At 50.9% G+C, this 23,178-nt stretch overlaps 1 protein-coding gene across 3 annotated transcripts in view; it reads left to right on the top strand.

Moving 5' to 3' along the window:
- Positions 1-10,737: 10,737 nt before the first annotated feature.
- Positions 10,738-23,178, top strand: part of PPP1R16B (protein phosphatase 1 regulatory subunit 16B) — a 104,890-nt gene continuing 92,449 nt past the window's right edge. For 2 of the 3 annotated variants that reach the window (XM_056121318.1, XM_056121320.1), the window contains exon 1: positions 10,810-10,934. The gene's annotated coding sequence lies outside the window, so the exon portion shown is untranslated. Of the gene's footprint in view, positions 10,935-23,178 lie in introns of all 3 variants that reach the window. The other variant, XM_056121319.1, reaches the window with a different exon arrangement.

Raw genomic sequence — 23,178 nt, 5'->3', positions numbered from 1 at the left:
TTTTTTTAAAATTGTTTTGGTTTGGGCTGGAGTGATAGCATAGCAGTAGGGCGTTTGCTTTGCACGCAGCCAACATGGCAGACCCGAGTTCGATCCCTCCGCCCCTCTCGGAGAGCCCGGCAAGCTATCGAGAGTATCGCGCCCGCACGGCAGAGCCTGGCAAGCTACCCGTGACATATTCGATATGCCAAACACAGTAACAACAAAGTCTCCAATGGAGACGTTACTGGGTCTGCTCGAGCAAATCGATGTACAACGGGAGGACAGTGACAGTGACAGTTTTGGTTTTGGGGTCACACCCAGTGATGCTCAAGGATTACTCCTGCTCTGCACTCAGGAATTACTCCTGGCAGTTCTTGGAGGACCATATGAGATGCTGGAGATGGAACCCAGGTTGGCCACATGCAAGGTAAGAGTCTTAACTGCTGTACTGTCCCTCTGGTCCCTCTTCTCTTTTCTCTTCTTCCTTTTTAAAAAAATATAGGAGTACTGCTATTTATCCAGCCATTGATTAAGCTGATTGAATTGGGCATGAACTCCACATTCTTTAAAAAAAAATTTTTATTGAATATCCATGAGGTAGACCATTACAAAGCTACTCATAATTGGGTTTCAGTCATACAATGATCCAACACCCATCTCTCCACCAGTGTACATTTCCCACCACCAATGTCTCCTGTTTCCTACCACCATCCCCCAACCCCCAACCTCCCAACCTCCAGCTTCCCTCTATGGGAGATACTTTCCTTCTTGCTCTCTCTCTTTCCTTTTCCTTTTGCGCATTATGGTTTGCAATACAGGTGCTAAGAGGCCATGGTGTTTGTTCAGGGCTTTCAGTATTTTTATTGGTATGGTAAGGCTGGAGTAGTTTTTCAATTGGGTGGCAGCTTTGGGGTGTGGATGTGACTGCTGAGGCTTCCGAAAGAACAGGAAGGTGGGGGGAGGTAGCCCATCCAAGAAAGCCTGGAGATTTCAGTCTCAAAACTCGCATACCTGAATTTTCAGCAGATAATAGCTTAGTGAGGTCCGTTCTGAGACAGTGGAGTCAGGCCACAGGTATGATGGCGATTTTGGATTGTGGAAGCAAGTGGCTGTGGGGACTCTGCTTGGGCGGGCACAGGCCAACCCAGCCTGGTCTGTTCAGCCATGCTCAGTTCCAGGATTAACTGCAGCTCTTGATCTCTTTCGCGATTTATTTATGGATCTCTGAAGCAAGGCAGGTAGTAGAGCTTACATGGTGGTGCTTGAGTTGGCTCGTGGGGTTGACTGCCTTTGCTTCCAGGACTATTGAGAAGTGGGGTGAGGTAGCCCATACCAACTTTGAGAAAGCCTGAAGATTTCAGTCACAAAACCCGCATACCCGACATTTCAGCAGATTACATCTTGGTGAGATCCATCCTGAGACAGTGGAGTCAAGCTGGGGATATGGTGACAAATTTGGAGAGTCGAAGCAAGCAGCTGTGGGGGCCTCTGCTTGGGCGGGCATCAGACTAACCCACCCCACTCCGATTTACGCCCATCTGATCAGCCATGCATGGGTCCGAGATTAACTGTGGTTTTTGATCTCTTTCTAGATTTTTGGGTCTCTGAAATAAGGCCAATAAATGAGCTTATATAGCTGAGCTGGAGGTGATTTGTGGGTGTGGCTCCCACATACCTAAGTTTTGGCCATTTAAATTCTTGGTAAACATTACCCCAAGTTGTTGGGTCCGGCCAAAGGCACAGTGGCAATTTTGGCTATCAGGAAGCCTGAAGACACAATCAGGCTGCTGTTACACTTGCCATACAGGTACAGGTTGACCTGCTGGTGGCATCATGCCCCCACCCCCTTTTCTTCTTGTAAGGTCCGCAGTCCCTTTGGATGAAAGAACTTGGGTGAAATTCATTACATGAACTCCTTTGACCTGAACCCTCCCTTTAAAGGTCTTGCTTCCAGATACAGGTGACAATCTGGGGTCCTGGGACTCAGGACATCCACATTTGAGTTTCTGGGGGGACACTGTCTGGTGAGAGAAGCAGGTATTCATGACTTTTTATAACAAGAGTGGTCCCTGGGAGCATGAGAGCCAATCCCTGGAGCCTGACTCTGATGCTTGGAGGAAGCCTTGGCAAAGGAAGTGACATCTGAGCTGAGACCTGAAAATAGGGTGTGTGTGTGTGTGTGTGTGTGTGTGTGTGGCGCGTGCGCATGTGTGCATGTATTGTGTGTTCATGTGTTCGTGTGTACATGTGTGTGTGTTTAGCAGAGAAGGAACATTAGGCCAGGTGGAGGGTGTGCTAAGGGATGCTAATGACTGTGGGTGTGAAGGATCCACTGAGACAGCCACAGTATAGGTTGAGGGGGCGGGGAAAGGCGGGGGGGGGGGTGTCTAGGGATGGTGAAGCCTTGCACCAGATAAAAACCACCTGGCACTCCCTACAAATGGCAGATTCCAGGCCTTCTGCCAGACCCACTGAATCCAGAAGTCTAAGGGAAGGGAGGGCCTCCAGGGAAGCTGCATGCTCCCTTCCTGAACCTTTGGGACTTGAAACCCATTAAACCTCCAGAGAACTTGAAAGAAAAGTACTAGCGACACTTGAATACCCTTCCCACAGACTCACCAGTTGTTAACACGTTGGCACTTTTATTGCTTTTTTTCTCTCCTCTTCACCCTCTCCTCCATTCTCAGGATCTCCTTAGAATAAGGTAAGGACTATCATCTGTCTCTGAGTAGAAGCATGAATTTAGCTGATAAACAAACATTGGTTAGATTCTCAAAGAGCTTTTATAACTCTTTGCTTTTCCAATCAAGGGCTCCAGATTACTTTTTTTTTTTAAATTACAGCTCTTTTTTCTCTTCTAATTGAATAACTGCATGCATTAAAAAATGATCCGAACTTGTAAACTTCCAGTCTTTTGGAACGACCCACATTCTAGATCTGTCTAAATTCTCCTTATGATTGAAATCAGGCTAAGTATTTTTGGCAAGGATATGACATAGAAGATGTGGGATGCATTGAAGTGCATGGCTTCCGGGGCACACGGAGTCAGGTCATGCCTCACCTGAGGGTGCTGGGGGGATCTCCGGCTGAAGGGGGAGGTGGAGGTGGGAAACTTCTCCAGTACAAAGCTGCCACTGCTCCTTTTCAATGAGTGAATAATCTGCAGGGGAATAATTAGAGCCAGAATGCCCCAGGACCCCAAAACTTTTCACTCAGTGACTCTTGCCTTGGTTGAGGTCCCTTGTCTCCTCTGTTGATTATTAGGTTGGTGATTACATAACCAAAATATGCACTTGTTTTTGTTTGGGGGCCACATCTAACGGTGCTCAGGGCTTATTTCTTTTTTTTTTTTTTTCTTTTTTTTTTTTTTTTTTTGCTTTTTGGGTCACACCCGGCGATGCTCAGGGGTTACTCCTGGCTCATGCACTCAGGAATTGCCCCTGGCGGTGCTCAGGGGACCATATGGGGTGCTGGGAATTGAACCTGTGTCGGTCATGTTGGCTGCGTGCAAGGCAAACGCCCTACCCGCTGTGCTATTGCTCCAGCCCCAGGGCTTATTTCTGACTCTGTGCTCAGGGACCATTCTTGGTGGGGCTTGGGGGATCATGTGGAGTGCCATGGATTGAATCCAAGTCAACCTTGAGCAAGTCAAGCACCTATCCGCTGGAATCTGCACTTAATAAGTGCTCGAGGTGTGGTGTTTCTCAAGGAGAGAGAGGTATTGACATCCAGGCTGCTGGAGGCTTTAACTAAGATTGATGGTTTATTGTTGTCAGTTGAAGTGCTCATTCCTTGGTCAATAGTGCACCAGAGAAGGACAGGTCTAGGAAGCAGATTCTTTTTGTTAGGAGTGGGGTTTGGGATGCACCTCGTAATTCTGGGGGCTACTTTTAGCTCTGTGTCCCTCCGGAAGGTGCTTAGGGAACCATGTGGTATGGGGGACTGGGTCTTCTGGATGCAAAGCAGGAGCACTCACCCCGAACTATCTCTCTGGACTTGTTAGTTTCTTTTCAGTAGTACCTGGGACAGAGTGGGGTAAGCATGTGCTCTACCATGAAACCACATCTCAGGCTTGGAAGAGCATTTTGTTTTATTTCATTCTTTTAATTGAATCAAGTGAGATACATGTTACAAAGCTGTTCATGATCGGGTTTCAGTCATACAGTGTCCCAACACCCATTCCTCTACCAATATACATTTGGGCATCCCCTTTGGGGCATTATTAGTTGTTTGCAATACGGATACTGAGAGGTTATCATGTTTGTTCCTTTACCTACTTTCAGCACTCAGTTTTTATCCAGAGCTCTCATTTCCAACTGTCATTGCTATAGTGGTCCCTTCTCTGTCCCAACTGCCTTCTTCCCCAGAACCTGAGGCAGGCTTCCAACCTTAGACTAGTCTTCCTGGCCTGTGTTTCTACTGTCCTTGGGTATTAGTCTCATACTCTGTTTGATTATGTCCACAAAGGAATGAAGTCATTCTGTATCTGTCCCTCTCCTTCTAACTTGTTTCACTCAGCATAATATTCTCCATGTCCATCCATTTATAAACAAATCTCATAACTTCATTTTCTTTAATAGCTGTATAGTATTTCATTGTGTAGATGTACCACAGTTTCTTTATCTAGTCTTCTGTTTTCAGGCACTTGTTTCCAGATTCTGGCTATTGTGAATTGTGCTGCAATGAACATAGACATGCAGATGGCATTTCTGCTGTGTGTTTTTGCATTCCTGAGGTATATTCCCAGAAATGGTATTGCTGGGTCACATAGAAGTTCAATTTCTAGTTTTTTTGAGGAATACTCATATTTTTTTCCAAAAAGGCTGGACCAGTTGGCATTGTCACCATCAATGAATAAAAGTCCCTTTCTTCCTGCATCTTCACCAGCTCTTGTTCTTTTTTATGCTCTTGTTCTTTTTGATGTGTGCCAGTCTCTGTGATGTGAGACTGTATCTCATTGCTGTTTTAATTTGCATCTCCCTGATGATTGCAATGTAGAGCATTTTTTTATGTGCCTTTTTGGCCATTTTTATTCCTTCTTTGAGGAAGATTCTATTCTTTTTTTCTCCCCATTTTTTGATGGGGTTGGAGGTTCTTATCTTGTGAAGTCCTACCAGTGCCAGATATATCTTGGATATTAACCCCTTTATTTGATGGGTTGGGAAGAGCATTTTAGCTCCTGTTTCTTCTTCCTTTCTGCCCCAGGTGACTCTGTGCTCCTCATAGCCTTAGGTGTTTATCTTCAGTTCACTGGACAATGCAGTCCTGCTGGGCAGATTCCCATATCTGTGTTTACAAACAAGATCCCACTCCACCTCCAAAATTCAATTCAAACCCCCCTGAGAGTGAAAGTACTGGAACATCAGCATCACAGGCCCAGTCTAGCTTCCTGGCATCTCCATCACCCCGTAGGGAACTCCCCCTGGGTGCAGACACTCTGACCACAAAAAAAGCTCCAAGAAATGCCACTTCCCTACAAAAGCCTGAGAAAACGCACACACCAACAACAGGGATTTTACAGACCGGGGAGCCCCCCATCAGGGGAAATGCCCACTGGTAAGTCCGTGGGAGAGCCAGGAAGTACTCTTACCTGAAGCATTTCTTCCACACGGCTCATTTTCACAGGTGCTCATGCGCTCCGCTGCTGTCGTTTGGCTGTTGCTTGGGCCTGGCCAGCGGCCAGTTGCATCAGCAGCATCAGCCCCTGATCAGGCAGTGCTCAGGGGCCCTCCAGAGGATTCTTCAGGCAACCTGGCCGGAAGGAAGATTCAGCGCTGGTGCTGAGGATGCGGTGTGGACTCCCCTCACTGCACTGACAGGGCGGGGCTCAGGCGTCACAAGGCCACACTTGGTGGTACGGGACCTGGGGTCAGGTGCATACAAAGCATGGACTTTAGTCCCTGTACTATCTCTCCAGACCTACTTTAGCTTTTTTTTGGCTAAAATCTTTATCAAGATATGATTCACAGACTCAGAAATAAAAGATTCACAGATATCACAGATAATCTATCCATCTAAAGCATATAGTTGTTTTTTAATATATCCATAATATTGATATCATGACCTTCAAAATCAGTATTTTAGGATTTTTTTCATTCTCTTCAAAAATTAAACAAACAGGGCTGGAGCAATAGCACAACGGGTAGGGCATTTGCCTTGCACGAGGCCGACCCAGGTTTGATTCCCAGCATCCCATATGGTCCCCTGAGCACTGCCAAGGGTAATTCCTGAGTGCAGAGCCAGGAGTAACCGCTGTGCATAGCAGGGCGTGACCCCCCCCCAAAATAAACAAACAAAAAAACCGAAACAATGTTGTTTAGCTCTTACCATGTGTCTCCAACGACCCACTCCCAACTCTTCCCAATTGCTTCTGACTCCCATCTCTGTAGAATAAAGGGGATTCTGAAGAGTTTATTCAAATGGAATCATGTAATATATGGTACGTGGCCTTATGACTAGCTTCTTCCACAGACTTCTCACAGTGTTTTTTTGTTTGCTTGTTTTTTTTCTTATTTTTGTTTGGGGGCCATATCTGGTGGTGCTCAAGTGCCTCTCCTGGCTCTGTACTCAGGGGGGTCAATCCTGGTAGTGCTCAGAGAACCCTAGAGTAGAGCTGGGCATAGAATTAGGCTGGCTAAATGTAAGGCAAGTGACTTAACCTGTACTATCTCTTCAGGGCCTTTTTGTTTTAATGCTGTGTGGCATGTATCAGAACTTCATTTCTCTGCTTTCCAAGTACAAATGTGTTGTATGGATAGATAACTATTATTTGTTTGTTTGGGGGCCACACCTGGCAGTGCTCGGGGTTTACTCTTGGCTCCATGCTCAGGGATCACTCCTGTTGGGGCTCAGGAGAATATATGGGGTGCCAAGGTCGGGCACGTGCAAAGCAAATGCCCTACCCACTGTACTATCTCTCTGCTCCAAGATAGATAATCATTATTATTTTTAAAATCTATTCATCATTTGATGGACATTTATGTTGTGTTGGGGACATGCCCGCCTGCTGAGCTGGGATTGGACTAAGGCAATGAAAGCTTACTCTAATGTACAATTCATGTGCCCTCTCCACTCCCAGGAGCTGCCCAGGATATACCCCTGAGAGAACATGTTTTGCTAAGACCATATGGCTGCTGCATATGATTAAACGCAGTTAACTATCTAAGCTTCTAAGATTTGGGAGGTGGGTGTAGAGAACAGTTTGTCTTGCAGTGGCCCAAGACAGAGCATCTTGGTGGTCATTAGAATTGCCACCTACCTATTGGAGAGCTCTGGCTTTTTCCTGGGCATGGCTTCACCTCTGTGGATGGGACCAAGTTCAAGCCACTCCTGGGGTGTGACCCAACAGGTTGTTACTATTTTTTTGTTTTGTTTTGTTTTGTATTTTTGTCTAGCAAGAGTAGTGTTAGCCTGAATTTTTGTACTTAAGTTTGTGCGGATGGATTTTTTTTTTAATTTCTCTTGGCTATATATGTAGGAGTGAAATTGCTGGGTCATCTGGTGTATTTAACATTTTGAGGAACTGCCAGACTTTTTCAAAGCAGCTGTACCGTTTTTACATTCCCACCAACAACTCATGAGGTTTTTAATTTCTCCCCTTAATTGCCAGCACTCTCTATAACTTGTTTTTAATATTACTATTGATATCCTAGGGAGTTTGAAATTATATCTCGTTTTGGTTTTCTTGGTGGCTGATGACGTTGTCTTCTCATACGGGTCATTTTCAGAGCTTTGGAAAAAGGTGGGTTCAGATTCTTTGGCCATATTTTAGTTGTCTTTGCCTTTTCATTATTGGTTTATAAGATTACATATTTGGGGGCTGGAGCGATAGCACAGTGGGTAGGGCATTTGCCTTGCACACGGCCTACCTGGCTTCAATTCCCAGCATCCCATATGGTCCCCCGAGCACTGCCAGAAGTAATTCCTGAGTGCATGAACCAGGAGTAACCCCTGTACAAAGCCAGGTGTAACCCCCCAAAAAATGCAAAAAAAAATCACATATTTGGACACAAGAATTTATCAGATACGGAATTTGCAAATATTCTTCCTTTTAGAGGATTCATGTACTCATTTACTGCGGCTGTCTTTAACAAAAGATAAAAGAGTGAATAGTTTTAAATAACAGAACATTATTTCTCACAGTTCTGGGGCCTAGAAGTTGAAGATCAAGTTCTCAGAAGGTCGGTGTTCTGCTGGGGTCTCTTTCCTTGGTTTGTGATAGTTTTCTTCACCCTGTGCTTTATTTCTGGTGTTTTTTTTTGGGGGGGGGGGAAGTGGAGATAACACCTGGTGATGCTCAGGGGCTGAGGAGCTACTCCTGGTCCAGTGCTCAGACTATGCTCCTAGCAGAGCTTTGGGGACCATGTGGTGCTGGGGGGTTGGTCCAGGGGCTCCTGCCTATAAAATATGTACTTGACGTGTCTAGCATCTCCCTGGCCCTGTCTGTCTTTATTTGGTTTCTCATCTGCATGATCATCCTTATTGTCACTGGTCATAGAGACTAGTACACAAGATGTGAATCTGCTCTGAGGGTCCCAGTTATTCACCTCTTTGGAGTGGGGGGCATACAGTGCTGTGCTTAGGTTTTATACTCAGCAGTGACCTGAGATCTGCGCCATGGCTGGCAGGATGCAGGGCCAGTGCCTTCGTCTCTGTACTGTCTCTTCCAGAGCCTTGATCTGCCCTTTAAAAAGCAGGGCTGGGCTATGGTCTAACTTTTAGGGGATACAGAGCACAAATGTGTTTAATTTTTTTTTCTTTTTGGGCCAACCCGGCCATGCACAGTGGTTACTCCTGGCTCTTCACTCAGGAATTACTCCTGGCGGTGCTCAGGGGACCATATGGGATGCTGGGAATAGAACCCGGGTTGGCCGCATTAATGCCCTACCCGCTGTGCTATCGCTCCAGCCCCCAAATGTGATTAATTTTAATGACGCCCAATTTCATCTACTTTTTTTCCCTTTATGCCTTGGCTGCCACAACTGAGAAATACTTATTTGGCCAGAGGTAACAATTTCTGTCTATATTTTCTTGTGAGGGCTTTTCAGTTTTACTTCTGCATTTTACTTGGATCCCTGACATCTGGTACGCGGCGAGGTCCAGTTTTATTCTTTCGCATGTAGAGATCCAGTTGTCCCAGCACCATATGTTAAAAAGGCAGTTCTTGTAACAAGATGTTGTCATGTCAATCAAATTGAAAATCAGTTGGTCATAGGTGTCAGGGTTGATACCTGGTCCTGTTTAATTCCAACAGCCTACTCTGTCTATCCTTACACTCACACCCTACTTTTGAAATTAGGCTCCTTTTTTTTTTTTTTTGAAAAAGGAGCCCTCAGCCTTCTTCTGAGTTTACTTGCAGGGTAGGTAGAAAAGTGCGTGGGAGGCGAGTAAACAGTCAACCCGGGCTATGGGGTCCTGACACGGCTCCAGGCTCCATGTCAGGAACATGCGATGGGCTCTGAGGCCTTGTATGTATACAGGCCTTGGGGAGATGAACTCCCTCCCTCTCAGCCCACAGGGCTCGGAGATAAATCAATGGAAACATTTCTGCGAGAACAATGATCCCCTTGGGTTATTTTAAACACAGCTTTAAGTCTCCCCCACCTGCTCTGCGCTCTAATTGCTCCTACTGAAACAGTGTCATTCACAGCTGGCTTAGTAATGAAGCGAGAGGAGCGGTGGAGGTGGGGCTTTCGGGGGACCTGGGGGACCCCGACCAAGCCCAGTCGGGAGGATTTTACTTTCCCGAAGAAAGGGTCCCCAGTCTCCTAGCAAACAGGAAATCACTTAACCCGAGAAGATTCCGAGCGAGCGAGCAAAGCCGGCAGAGTCCACCCACTAAACTGCTGGGAACTGAATTCGCCGGGTGCAACCCCAAGCCCCCAGCCTTAAACCTTGTCTGTCCGCCACCCCCACCCCCTCCTGCCAGGGCTCTAATCTGGAGGCCGAGAAAGAGCAGGAAACAAGGGCCTTTGTGGAGAAGAGGACTCCATTGTTCTGAAGCCAGGGTTCAGCCAGTGTGGATTCCGGAGAATGTTTTGGGGTGGGTTCTTCCCCTTTATTAACTTTGTCTCCTGAGGTGGGGGGAGGGCGGGCAGGGGGAGTTGAACCGTGGCGGCCGCCGCTGCAAGAAGACATGCAACTGTCTTACATGCACTGTGGTGTAAAGTAGAGCGGGGGGCTCCGAGACCCGCAGGAGAGCCCCGACGTCGGCAGGTGCTGGCCCTTTTATTTTTAGCCCCGAGCCCCGGGGAGGCAGCCCGTGTGTCGGCCGTGCACCTCTCGGTCGGGGCGGCCGTCAGCGGAGGTATGACCACATCCTTCCTCCCGGGCTTCGCCGCCTTTCCTTCCAGAGGGAGGAAATGATGCGGGTTCCCCGCGCAGGCCACGGCCCCCCACGAGCCTCGCTGCTCCCCGCCCCCCTCCGTCCAGCGGGTCCCCACGGGCATCCCCGACCCTAGTTCCTAATTCTGGGTGCCCTGGGGGCAGAGCCTGCTCCTGTCTCTGAGCTGACCACAGGCAAACGGGAGCAAGAATCTGGTCCTTATTCCGGGAGGGCGCAGAACGCGTAAGAAAAAAAAACACAACCCAATCCCGAAACCTGGCCGCCGCCAGCGTCCTGCTGCTCAACATAGAGACCCTCGTCACGAGAGCGCGGGGACCCTGCCCCGAGCTCCCCGCCCGCCCCAGCGCCCCGCCCCTTCCCGGGAGCTCAGGCCCCGCCCCGGGGGCGGAGTCGGGGGCGGGGCCGGGCAGGGGGCGGGCCCGGGGCGGCGCGGAGGCTGGCGGCGAGCTCCGCGGGCTGCTGTCGCCTTACCGGCAGCTGCGGCTGGAGGACAGACAGACGGAGCCGCTAGGGCCGGGAGCCGCTCGGGGCAAGGCTCGGCAGAGCGGGTGAGTTCCCGGGCGGCGCCGCCTCCTGCGCCGGCCTCTGCGGCGCGACCGGGCGCGGGGTGAGCACCTTGAGGGGTGGGGTGGGGACCGTTGGCTGGGGAGCATTTGGCCGGGCGTGGGGTGGGGGGGTGGTGGACTAGGGCGCTTTGGCCAGGGGTCTGCGGCTTCGGAGAACGGCAGGGCGCTGGGAAGGCGGGTTCCCGGAGCGCCGCGCTGGGAGTCGTGTTGGGTAGGGGCGTACGCGTGCCTCGCGCGCGCCAATGACAAGGCCCGGGTAGGGGGCGTCTTGGCAGGTTGTTGGCTGGGTCCACCGTGGCCCGATCTGGGGGGCGGGAAGAGGGGCCCTGGACTCGTGGGCCGCTGCGGGGCTGAGGGTGGTGGTACCCCGCCGGGCAGCGAGAGCCCCAGCCAGCCCCAAGTCCCCCGGGGACTCCCCTGCCTGGGGTAGGACATGGGGGCGCCGCCCCCTCGCGGGGCGGCCCTGGGGCCGGGCGGGAAAGGCCCCCCCCCCCAGGACAGGCGCCGGAGTACGCAGACCCCGCCCCGTGGAGAGACCCCCTGACAGCGCCTGTCGGTCCGGGGCGGGGAAACCCCGCGCGTAGTAGGACGCGAAGCCGTGGCCCGCGCTCGCGGGGCGTCCGTCTCTGGGGGGCTCCCCGCGCCTGGAGCGCCCTCCTCCGGAGTCCCGCGCCTCGACTCGGGCCGGAGAAGCGCCCCCCGAGTGCCGAGGACGAGCTGAATCTGCAACGCCGAGGGGTCTCCCCAAGGTCACCTGGAGCGCCCCGGCCGAGCTGCCCGGACCGCCCGCCCGGAGTGGAGCGCAGGGAGAGGGAGGCGCGAGGAAGGCGACCCCCCTGCTCCCCTCCTCCACCTCCCCCCAGTCGGGACCCCGCTTTGCTCGGATGCTGGGGACGCGGCGCGCAGCCCCGGGCGGATGCTCGCGCCGGGGCGAGCTTTGAATCCGGTCCTCCCCGCCCCCCCCCCGAGGGCCGCGCGCAAAGCCGAGGGGGCTCCGGGTACCCCTGGCGGAGCCGAGGGAGAGAGAGAGACGCGGCTGCCGAAGCGCATCCCACAGCCGAGAGCCCAGCGGCTGGCGCGCCCATGTGATGGGAACCGCGCATAAAGGGCCCCTGTTCTCGCTGTCAGAAGCGCCCGCCCGCTCCCTGCGGCCCGGGGCGCCAGGTGCCGCCTGTGAATCGCCCTCTGTGGGCACCCCGGAGGGTCCCCGCCGTCCCGGGCGCGCGTTCCCGCAGAGCTCTGTCGGAGAAGGGGGCCCCCCGGAGCCAGGCGCGGGGAGGCTCCCCGGGTGCGCCCTGTCATTTCCTGCGGCCGGCCGAGCCCCGGAGGACACCCCTCCCTCTGGGCCGGTGCCTCGCTGTCTGCCCGAGGGCGAGACTCTTGGCCTCCCCGCGGACCCGCGGCTGCTCCGCCGCGGCGGGGAGGAGCGCGCGGACCCGCGGGAAGGGCTTGGCGCAGTCTAGCATGGCGCGATGTCGACTCCGGGGGCGCCGGCCCCGTTAGCACCGCTCTCCAGCGGGGTGTGTCTCGCTCGCGCAGAGGTGGCGCCCCGGTGGGCGGTTCTGCAGAGGCTGAGGGGGAGTTTCCACCTCTTCCTCCCTCGGCTCTGTCATCAAGAAGCAGCTTGCAGGCGGCGGGTGGGCGCTGGTGAATCCTTTCAGCTCGCTGCTTGCTCCCAGGGGCCTCCCACGTAAGTCCCCCTCAGCCCTCCGCTCCCACCTGCCGCCCCAACCCCATCTTCCTGGCCCCTGGGCCCCTGGTCAACCAGGCTACCCCGGACCTTCGACTTTGCATCTTCTAGTCCTTCGGAGTCTCCCCGATAGTGTCCCCCACCCCTGAACCTTCCTGATTGCTCCCCTGCTTCCTCGAGCTCCCCCGGAGCCTCTGAAACATCTACCTTGAAGAAGAGCCTTTGCTCCTTCCTGCCCCTCTTGGGGTCTCTCTCAGGGGCCGTTTCTCTCTGTGCTGGGGCGCCCGTGTTTCTTGCAGCCTGGTGCGCTCTGGCTGTTGCCTGGCGTGGAAGGACACGCAGGCCGGGGTCGATGCACATCCAGACTTCATGCTCTCTGGGGTTTGTTACTGAAGTTGGAAGCTGAATTCCCATCTAGCTGCTAAGTCTGTTCAGCAGCCAGCGCAGGGAACGGAGAAGATGCTGATGTAGGGAGATGAGTACTTCACTCCCCCCCTCCCCCCCACCAAGACAAGTCCCTATCTGGAGCCTTTGGAAATGAGGTCTCCAGATGGTTTTCAAAACCAGCCTGGTACCCCGAGTGAGCTTTCTCTGACCCCTGAGGCTGCAGATCGCCTGGTCTGGCGACTTGTAGAAGGCACCTATCGGCACCTACCGTGGATCCTCAAGGACCTCAGCAAAGCTCGCCTCCCATCCCCCAGCCTTGCTGCTTTACCATTTACCCTGCCTGCACTCAGAGCTTGAAACATTTGGCGTCCAGTGGACCCCAAATGTCATGCATACAGGAAACCAGGGCACCGTGCTTTATCCCCAGTGCATGGGCGAGACCGCGCTTCTCTTGCGGGTCTAGGCAAGCCTTGCATCAAGCAGGCACCCACGAGGAGCTGGGAATCTAGATGAGTCTCATTCACGTTGCACCTCTGCACTTGGTCTCAGGACTCTGGGCTCTGTTTAACAGCCACCTGGAGTCCCAGTTTTCTTATCTGTAAAATGGGTGGAGTCATAGCAATGGCCTTGAAGAGCCTGTGGGGCCAGAATATAGTGAAGGTGCTCAGGGTTGCCCCTGGCGTGGGCGGGTTTGCAGGAAATGATCATCTCACTTTCACCGCCTTTTCCTCCTCTACACAGGGTCTCAGAGCTCTGGGGAGGTGGGCCCCTTCTGCTTCTGGCTATGAGGATGGGGGAAAGTCTTTCGGCCTGGGGGTCGACTTCCTGCCCATTCTGAGTCTGTCTTAGTCTTTCTCTAATGCCAGCCATTGCTTAGGACCACTGACTTCTTCAACAGGGTCTGCTCAATCCAAATGCTGTGTGTGACCAGGAATTTCCAGAGGAATGTGGCAGCACCCTCCCCCCCCCCACCCCCACCTCGGGGTCCTCACTCCAGGGCAGAGGCAGGCCTGGAGAATGACACTGAGGATGCCCAGGGGTACCGGTTTTCCTGACAAGTAGAGTGCAGAGCAGAGCAGGGGACAGACCCATCGACCTAGGCTTCACTCCTGAATCTGCCAGCTCGTGGCTGGGGGATGATGGACAGATGCCATCTGACCTGCCAAGGATGGTATGAGAGGAATGAATGAGACCACATAGGTTAAACACCGCCCCCCCTCCCGCCCCCCGGACCTGCTAGCTAAGAAGTCTGTGCTCGGAAATATTAGCTGTTATTATTCTTAGTTACGATGCCTCATAACAGGTGGGCAAAACTTGGTGTGGGAGCACATCTGAGCTCCAGGTGGTGGGCATGGGGCTGGTGGCTCCAGGAGAGAGAGAGAGAGAGAGAGAGAGAGAGGAGACAGCTTGCACCAAGGCAGAAACTCCATCAAACTTGGTGCCATGGAGAGCAGTTGGCAGGAGCTGTGGCAGGAATACATCTCTGCAGGGCATAATGGAGACCGGGTTTGCAGGCAAGGCCAGGGAGGGAGTGCCTCTCCCATCCTCTAGGGGCCCCGAATGATTAAACGCTCACTGACCCGAATCAGGAAGCCAGCAAGCTCATCAGGTGGCTGGTCTCAGGGGAGGACTGTCTCTCGAGCCCAGGGAAGCCCGGCCTGTGCATTCCAGCCCGTGTCTCACCGTCCCTTCCCCACCCTCTGCCCTAGAATCCCCAAAGCCTCCTCCTTTCTTCTGATATGCTTCTCCGGCCTCCTCACCAGGCTCACTCTTCCTGGGACTCAGTTTCTCACCGGAGGGAAGAGGATGCGGGTGGAGGGTGTGCCTTATAGATCTGACATTGTTCCGAACACTTCTCTGCATGCAAGCATGGTTCCGTCCACGGACTTCACTTGCATTGTTCATGACTCCTCAGACCTACCCATTGAAAGTAGCCACATTTGTTCCCCATTGCTCAGGGGGGAGGGGGAGCACGGAAGACGAAGCATGACTAAAGGGAACTCCTAAGTGACAGACATTCTTATTGGGGTCTCAGGGGAAGAGGGAGGCTGTGTGCAAACCTGTCCCACCCTCAGGGTCACGCTGAAGATCTAAAACTAAGCACCACCTGTCTGCCTGAGCCCCCCCTCCCCCATCCCCGCAACCCCAGACGCTGGGCGTGAGGTGCCTTGGAGATGGGTCCCAGTGGGATGTGCTCTGGGGACTGCCCCTTCTGCTTCCTGCCTGGACTCCAGGGAAGGCCCAATGTGAGGCCCTGGGCAGGGGATGTTCTAGTTCTCAGTTTCAGGGTGACATTCCTTGGCCCTCTGGTGTTTCACAAATGTGCCTACACACAGCAGTTTACAGCTTGATAGATGTGACAGGTGCTGGCTGAGCTCCACGGTGACCCCAGGAAGAAATAAGTCTTTTAGGATGGCTGCTCAGAGCCCTACCTGTTTTCAGAAGACCCTAAAAACAAAGGCTCGGATTTCCTTTTTTCGTGGGAGGCAAAGTCGAAGGTTCAGATCCTGCCCCTGCCTCTCACTGGCTTGTAGGCTTTGGATATTTAGTTTCTTCACTTCCTGGAGCCTTAGTCTTAAAGCGCAGATCACGTAGCCCTTCTGATCTGAAGGTACAGATGATACATACCTGACACATACATGTGTTTAGTGTGGTCCTGAGGATTGGCCGGCTGGTCGGTCTTCATGGAGCACTTGGCTCCCAAGTCATATTGGGATCAGTATCAGCATCACATCCTCATCTCTTTCTTTTTTCCTTTTTGGGTCACACCTGATGATGCTCAGGGGTTCCTCCTGGCTCTGCACTAAGGAATTACTCCTGACGGTGCTCGGGGACCATAAGGGATGTCAGGGATTGAACCTGGTTGGCTGCATGCAAGGCAAACACCCTCCCTGCTGTACTATCACTCTGACCCCGATCCTCATTTCTTTTATTATTTTTTTTTCAGAGGGGGGGGACCATGCCCAGTGGTGCTCTGAGTTTACTCCTGGTTCTGAGCTCAGAGATCACTCCTAGCGAGACTCAGGGGACCAAATGAGGTACCTGGGCTTGAACCCGGGTTGGCTGTGTGCAAGTCAGATGCCCTATTCACTGTATTCTGCTCTGGCCCACATCCTCATTTATTTCTATGGTGCGTTTTATACTCTTGGGCATACAGCTATTTGTGGTCCTCACCATACAGTATCTTGGCCAAGTGGTTCTCAACTGGGGGCAACCTGCTTCCCCAAGGAATTTTGGGCAAAGTGTGGGGACTATTTCTGGCTGTTACAATTGGGGAACAGCAGGGAGAGGAGAGCTCCTTACTTCTATAGTGGGTCGAAGCCAGGAATGCTGCTCAATATCCCAGCATGCTCTAGGTGACCCCCGCCTCCAGAGTATGATCTGAGCCCAGAGGTGGGCTGCTCAGGGAGGGGCAAGCTGAAACTAGGAGGGGAAGCCACAGAAGGTCAGTGACTATGGCTCGTCCAGCAGCCCGGTGTCCCCAGCTGCCCGGCATGATTCCCAGGATACAAATGACAATCAATATGCATTAAAGGGATGAATGAGAATTTGGAAGACCTCATGTCCCGAGTGGTGGATGACCTGTGGGACATTCTGAATGGGCAGAAGAGTTTTAGATGAGCCCGAATGATAAGCAGTGAATCGGTTAATCAGGCCGAAGAACTTCGGACCAAATTAGTTTTCCTTCCCAAGCAGTGGTGAATGATGTGAGCGGTCACAGCCTGCATCACTGGGTATTTGCTCCTGTAGACCTGGGTCCCACCTTTCTGGACAAGCAGGCTGGGCCAGGGAATGGAGGTGCTGACAAGAAACGCCCAGTCAGCTGGGCCCTTGGGATTTGCCAAGTGGGGTGCAGCTGCGGCCGGCTTCCTGTTTTTTCCCTTTCTGGTGGAATGAAGGAAACCCTCTGAATGGTTAGTTTCCACTGACATTTACAGCAATGTGATAGGCCTCGGATGAATGAGGTCAAGCTACGGTGTGAAATCGGCCCGATAACTTGAAGTGGCGCCAACAGGAAGACCTGGCTTGTTTTCTTTGGGCTATTGGATGCCTTTGGATGGCTCTGGCCAGGGCTGCAGGGGCCGCACCTCTGTACAAAGCAGAGAAGGCTTTATGCCCTGGTAGGGCAGAAGCCGAAGTTGTTGTCTCTTTTTGCTGTTTATTGGGAAGCTTTATTTTAACCCGGACTTTAAAATAAATAACTCATTAAGGCAAAGTTTCACCTGGAGCACCAGGCTCTGTGCTGAGTCCTGGTTGTGATTCCTGGTGGAGGAAAATTCTGGGTCCCTTTGAAGGACAAGGGTGTTTGGGCAGGTTAGAAGGGTAGACAGGTAGCCCACTGTTTTGCATGGGCTCCGTGAGAGGAAGGGATCTAGGGCTGGAATTTGGCTTGCTCACGAATCTTGCTGGGATTCCTATGAAATGCAGAATCTGATGAAACTTGAATTCAGTTTTGAGATCAGACACCTACACTTCTGACCAGACCCTGGCACAGTGAATTTGTGGGTTTAGAAGAGTCTGGGGATCCCCAGGTCCCCAGGGCAGAGGGTCCCTGAGGTAGTCTGCCTGATGCTGCAAGCAAATACGGCCTGTGTGTACCGCTGGATGTGTGGTCACTGGCAGCCCGGCCCCTAACATGCCTCATGGACAATGTGACCTTTTAGCAAAACTCCAAAGCAGGTCCTTGAGTCTCCAAGATATAGATTTTGTTCAGCATCAGCCAGCTGCTTTTATTCCCCCCCCCCGCACCCCCCTCCCCCCACCATCAGCAATGTAAGAAGTGAAATGAGACATTATTGGAGCATCTGCTGCATTTCCTGTATCCCTTTGCTGTGTACCCCGGCCTGGGACCAACACGAGAAGGGTTGCTGGCTTGGACGCAGCAATGGGAAACAGCCCAAACACAGTGCCCAGCACCTAGCGCTTCCAGAAACACGTGTCCTGGAACACGCTGGTCTTGGGTCACGTGGTCACCTGGCACTTGGTCAATGCACAGATCCCTGGGCCCTGGGCCAGCTCGCCTGTGTCAGCATTGCTCAGGTGGGGCCCTGGGAATCTAGATTTAAAAGGTGGGCCGGGGCGGGGTGGGGTTTCTGCTTCACATCCAGGCTGGCGGAAAGCAGGCGGGGAGAAGGGACAGGTGACACTTGGAAGTTAATTGCTCCGCAGCAGGACTGGGTCGGGCTGTTGGACTGGGGACCGCCCCATGGCACCTTGCTGGCAGAGGAACGGGATGCAGGCTCTGCCACCTGCCACGCTCCGCACCCCATGGGGGTGCATTGCCTGGAAGGGAGGGCGCCTTTTTTTCCAATATTAAAAATAATCATCACCATTTGGCACCACCGATTCTGAGCCAAGCACTGGTTAGTTAACTCTTTCAGTATTCCCAGCCACTCTACGAGGTGCTATTACTACTGCTCGTTTTTACACCCGAGGAAGTAAGGTTCAAAGACTTGCCCTGGGAGACACAGCTATAAGTAGCAAAGCAAGGATTTGAACCCAGGGCATCTGGCTTCATAGTCCTCAGATTTCATCATAACCAGTGATGCTTATGGGTTTCTCCCAGAATAGTGCTTAGGGAATCATGCATTGCTGAACATCAAACTCTTCCCACCCTCCACTGCTTTTGCATGCCAAGTGTGTCTTCACTTCCTCAGCTATCTCCTACCCTGCTCTCTGACTTTATTTATATATTTTTTTGTGGGGGAGTGGGTTTGGGCTACACCTGGTGACAGTGCTCAGGGCTTTCTCTTGGCTTTATGCTCGAGGATCACTCCTGTTGGTGCTTAGGGAAACATATGCAATACTGGGGTTGGTGCCGGAATCAGACTGGGGTTGGCCAGTCAGGAAAATCTCCTTAACCTCTGTGCTATCTCTCCAGCCCCTGTATCCCTGTTGGCCCGTCGAGTTCTTAGTTTCATGGGTCCCAGAATGGTCTAGTCTCCTTCAGAACCAGTTTGCTTTCCTGGAAAGGTGAAAAGATATGTATTCTCTCACAAATTCTCTTCCAGGCTCCTGGCCCTGATGGTGAGTTGCCCTGTCTTTGGGTTTCTTTCTGGAACTCTGAGCCGCCTCTGCCCCCACTCACATTTGGAGACTGAATATAGAGTAAACGCTGCTTTCTAGACTTTACTTATGGCCTTCAAGGAGGAGGAAAGTTGATCTCCAAAATTCCATTCATTCCTTTTCTGTTACATATCAAATTAAGTCTTTCTTTCTTTCTTTCTTTCTTTCTTTCTTTCTTTCTTTCTTTCTTTCTTTCTCCTTCTCTCCCCTCCCTCCCTCTTTATCCTCCCTCTCCCCTCCTCTCCTCTTCTCCTCTCCTCCTCTCCTTCCCTCCTTCCCTTCTTTCTTTTTCTTTCTTTCTCTTCCTTTCTTTCTTTCTTTCTTTCTTTCTTTTCTTTCGTTCATTCTTCCTTCCTTTTTCTTTTTTCTTCCTTACTCCTTTTCCTTCCTTCCTTCCTTCCTTCCTTCCTTCCTTCCTTCCTTCCTTCTCTCTTTCTTTCTTTATCTCTTTCTCTCTTTCTTTCTTTCTTTCTTTCTTTCTTTCTTTCTTTCTTTCTTTCTTTCTCCTTTTCTCCCCTCCCTCCCTCTTTATCCTCCCCTTCCCCTCCTCTTCTCTCCTCCTCTCCTTCCCTCCTTCCCTCCTTCCTTCCTTCCTTCCTTCCTTCCTTCCTTCCTTCCTTCCTTCCTTCCTTCTCTCTTTCTTTCTTTATCTCTTTCTTTCTTTCTCTCTCTCTCTCTTTCTTTCTTTCTTTCTTTCTTTCTTTCTTTCTCCTTTTCTCCCCTCCCTCCCTCTTTATCCTCCCCTTCCCCTCCTCTTCTCTCCTCCTCTCCTTCCCTCCTTCCCTCCTTCCTTCCTTCCTTCCTTCCTTCCTTCCTTCCTTCCTTCCTTCCTTTCTCCTTCCCTCTCTTCCCTCCCTCTTTATCCTTCCCCTCTCCTCCTCTCCTTCCTTCCTTTCTTCCTTCTTCCTTCCTTTCCTCTTTCTCTCTTTCTTCACCCCAGCTCTGTGCTTAGGAGTCTCTCCTATTGGTTTGGGGAACCATGCGGTACTGAGGCTCCAACCTGGCCTTTCCACATCAAAGCATATCTTCCAGTTTGTTGCTCTCTCCCCAGCCCCAAGTGTTTGTTTCCTTATTGCTATATTTTATACTTCTTAATTCTGAAAAGAATGCAAATGAATTGTTAAAGTTCAAACAGTAAAGAAATGTGTAAAATGTATAGTGACATTTCCCTCAGAATCACCCCCAGCTATATATTCCTTTTTTTCACAAGAAATCCCTGAATAATTTATTTCAGTGTCTTTCTATACATACACAAACCTGTACATATACAAACCCACGTTCACTTACATGGTTGTCCATGTTTTTCCTAACACAACTGTGAAACAGTCTAATGCAACTTCCTTGTTCAGCTCATTTTTCTTAGCACATGTCAACATAAATAGATACATCCCACTTTTTTTTTTTGCTTTTTTGGGTCACACCCAGCGATGCACAGGAGTTACTCCTGGTTCATGCACTCAGAAATCTCTTCTGGCAGTGCTCGGGGGACCATATGGGATGCTGGAAATCGAACCTGGGTCTGCCGCGTGCAAGGCAAACGCCCTACCCGCTGTGCTATTGCTCCAGCCCCTACATCCCACATTTAAAACCTAAATGGTATTTCAGGGGAAAAATTACCACTATTTATTTTTCTCAGAGTTTGTTTTTGTTTTGGGGTCACATCTGGCAATTATCAGGAGATATTCATGGCTGGTACTTGGTGAACCATACAGGGTACTGAAGTTCGAATCCAGCTCAGCCACGTGCAAGGCAGGTGGCCTACCCACTGTACTGTTGCTCTGGGCTTAGTTCCTAGTGTCTTGCTGATGAGGAAGATTGTTACTAGTTTCCCATATTACCTATGTGTAGAGTTGTAGCATTCTTGCTTGCACTGAGTTTATCTTGTTTATTGGAATTCTTTTATTATTTTTGGTTTTGAGTCATGCTCAGTGGGGCTCAGGGGATACTCCTGGCTCTTTGGTCAGGGAATGGCCAGGAAGTGCTTGGGGGACTATATGGATGGAATGCTGGGGTTGAACTTTGGTCTTTGGTCGGTTGTGTGAGGCAAGTGCCCTACCCACTGTACTATCTCCCCTCCCCCCAACCCTGCATTCTTTTATTTATTGATTGATTTTTGCTTTTCGGGTCACACCCAGCAATGCGCAGGGGTTCCTCCTGGCTCTGCACTCAGGAATTACTCCTGGCGGTGCTCAGGGGACCATATGGGATGCTGGGAATCGAACCCAGGTCGGCCGCATGCAAGGCAAAAGCCCTACCCGCTGTGCTATCACTCCAGCCCCTCCCCCCGCATTCTTTTATCGATGAGGAAAGTTGCCTTCAGTCTGATCCAGAATTGAGATAGATAAATTGCCCTCCCAGGACGCCAAACCAATCTCTGTTCCTTTAACACAACTATGTATGTGAATATCTGTATCTCCAGTCCTTTCTCCAACACGGAATTTTAAGTCATTTTAATTTTTGTCAGTCTGCTATGAATAAAACAGAACAATTGTTACTGAGTCAGATTCTGCAGTATTTGAGATTTTGTGACCCTGCAGATTATGCCTACATAAAGACAGTTAAGTGGTAAAGAACTACATTTTACCTGGATTTATGCTAGAAATTAGTAAGGTAAATGGGGTCAGAGAGATAGTTCAGAGATTAAGTACTTGCCTTACATGTGGCCAACCCCAGTTCTCCCTAGCATTGCATATGGCCCCTGAGCATCACTAGGGGTCACTCCTGAGCACTGACCCAGAAGTAACCCCTAAGCACTGCAGGGTGTGACCCAACACCTTCCCCCAACATCCTCCCTCAACCCTCCCCCTCACCCTCCACCAAAATACAAAATTAAACCAGCTCTGTTCTTAGGTTGATCCCTGTTTCCTGGAGGAAGTTGATACCGGGACAAATAAAATGAAAATAAAACACTGTGGTTCATGTTTGCTAGAAGAAGCATAAGTGAAGTCATAACTTGGTTTGATAGGCTCTCTTCATAAATACCGCAAGTGATGCATAAAATTGGGTATATTCTCTCAACCAAGAAGGGGAAAGGAGTAGATACTTGAAATCCTCCAAAAAGAAAATTTAATTAGAAGCAGAAACCTTCTAGACTCTACTAGGGGTAGCATAAAAAGCAGAATGTTAGGAAGGGATAAGTAATTTTGAAATAGTCTCTGGTTATTTCCATGTTGGTAAGCCTGGGGTGTGCAAGGAAGCAGTGCAGAAAACCAGCTGAGTTTGCAGTTGGCACTGAAAACCGATCACTCGTAGCTGGACATATTTGTACAACTGTCCAGGAAGAGTGAGATCGAAGGAGGAGGTTAGTGTTTTAAACTCTCTACTTGGGGAACCAGAGGGATAATACAGTGGGTAGGGCGTTTGCTTTGCATATGAGCAACTTGGATTCCGTACTTGGCACCATGTTGTATCCCTGGCAAGGAGTGATGGATCCCTGGCCACAAAACCAACAACCAAACAACCAAACCAAACCAAAACCTCACTACAGGGAGATGGCTCCAAGGGCTACTCTGAATGGTTTGCATGCTGGAAGCCTGAGTTTGAAACCTGACACCACATAGTACTTCAAGCATTGCTAGACCTGACCCGTTAGCTTTGAGCTAACACCCGGTACCACTGGGTGTGACCCTAAATGCAAAAGTGAAAATCCACTACCTTGGACCTCATAGAACTTGGATGTGGTCTGCCTCTGAGGTTGGAAGGTGTGTGCTGTAAAGAGCCCATTGTAGAGTAGGTGTAGAGAAAGGTGTGAGCATCAGAAATACTGTCTTATAAAGGCAGCAGCTGTAATCCCTGATGGATACACCTTAGGGAGCCATGCCTTCACTGGCCCAGATATTTCTTCTCTCACTTGGAATAGCTTATGAATCAAGACAAGGCAAAGAACACGGGTGATGACCAAAAATAGCACAATGGAGTGGCATTTGCCATCTCCAACAAATCTCTATTGCCAGGTGGTAGGATTGAAGAGCAAGTGTAGACAGAGGCCATCCAAACCCATCCTTTCATGAACATCCATGCTGAGGTCAGACAACGCTGTCCCATGTCTGGCCCCCAGAGTCTTCCTATCAGCCGTATCTATATTTTGTTTGGCTCATACTACAACTCAGTTATTATGTCAAAGGACATGACAGGACCCTGAC

The sequence above is a fragment of the Sorex fumeus genome, unplaced genomic scaffold, assembly GCF_029834395.1.
Source record: "Sorex fumeus unplaced genomic scaffold, SorFum_2.1 ptg000044l, whole genome shotgun sequence".
Taxonomy (NCBI): domain Eukaryota; kingdom Metazoa; phylum Chordata; class Mammalia; order Eulipotyphla; family Soricidae; genus Sorex; species Sorex fumeus.
This window is presented reverse-complemented; position numbering and strand designations above follow the sequence as displayed.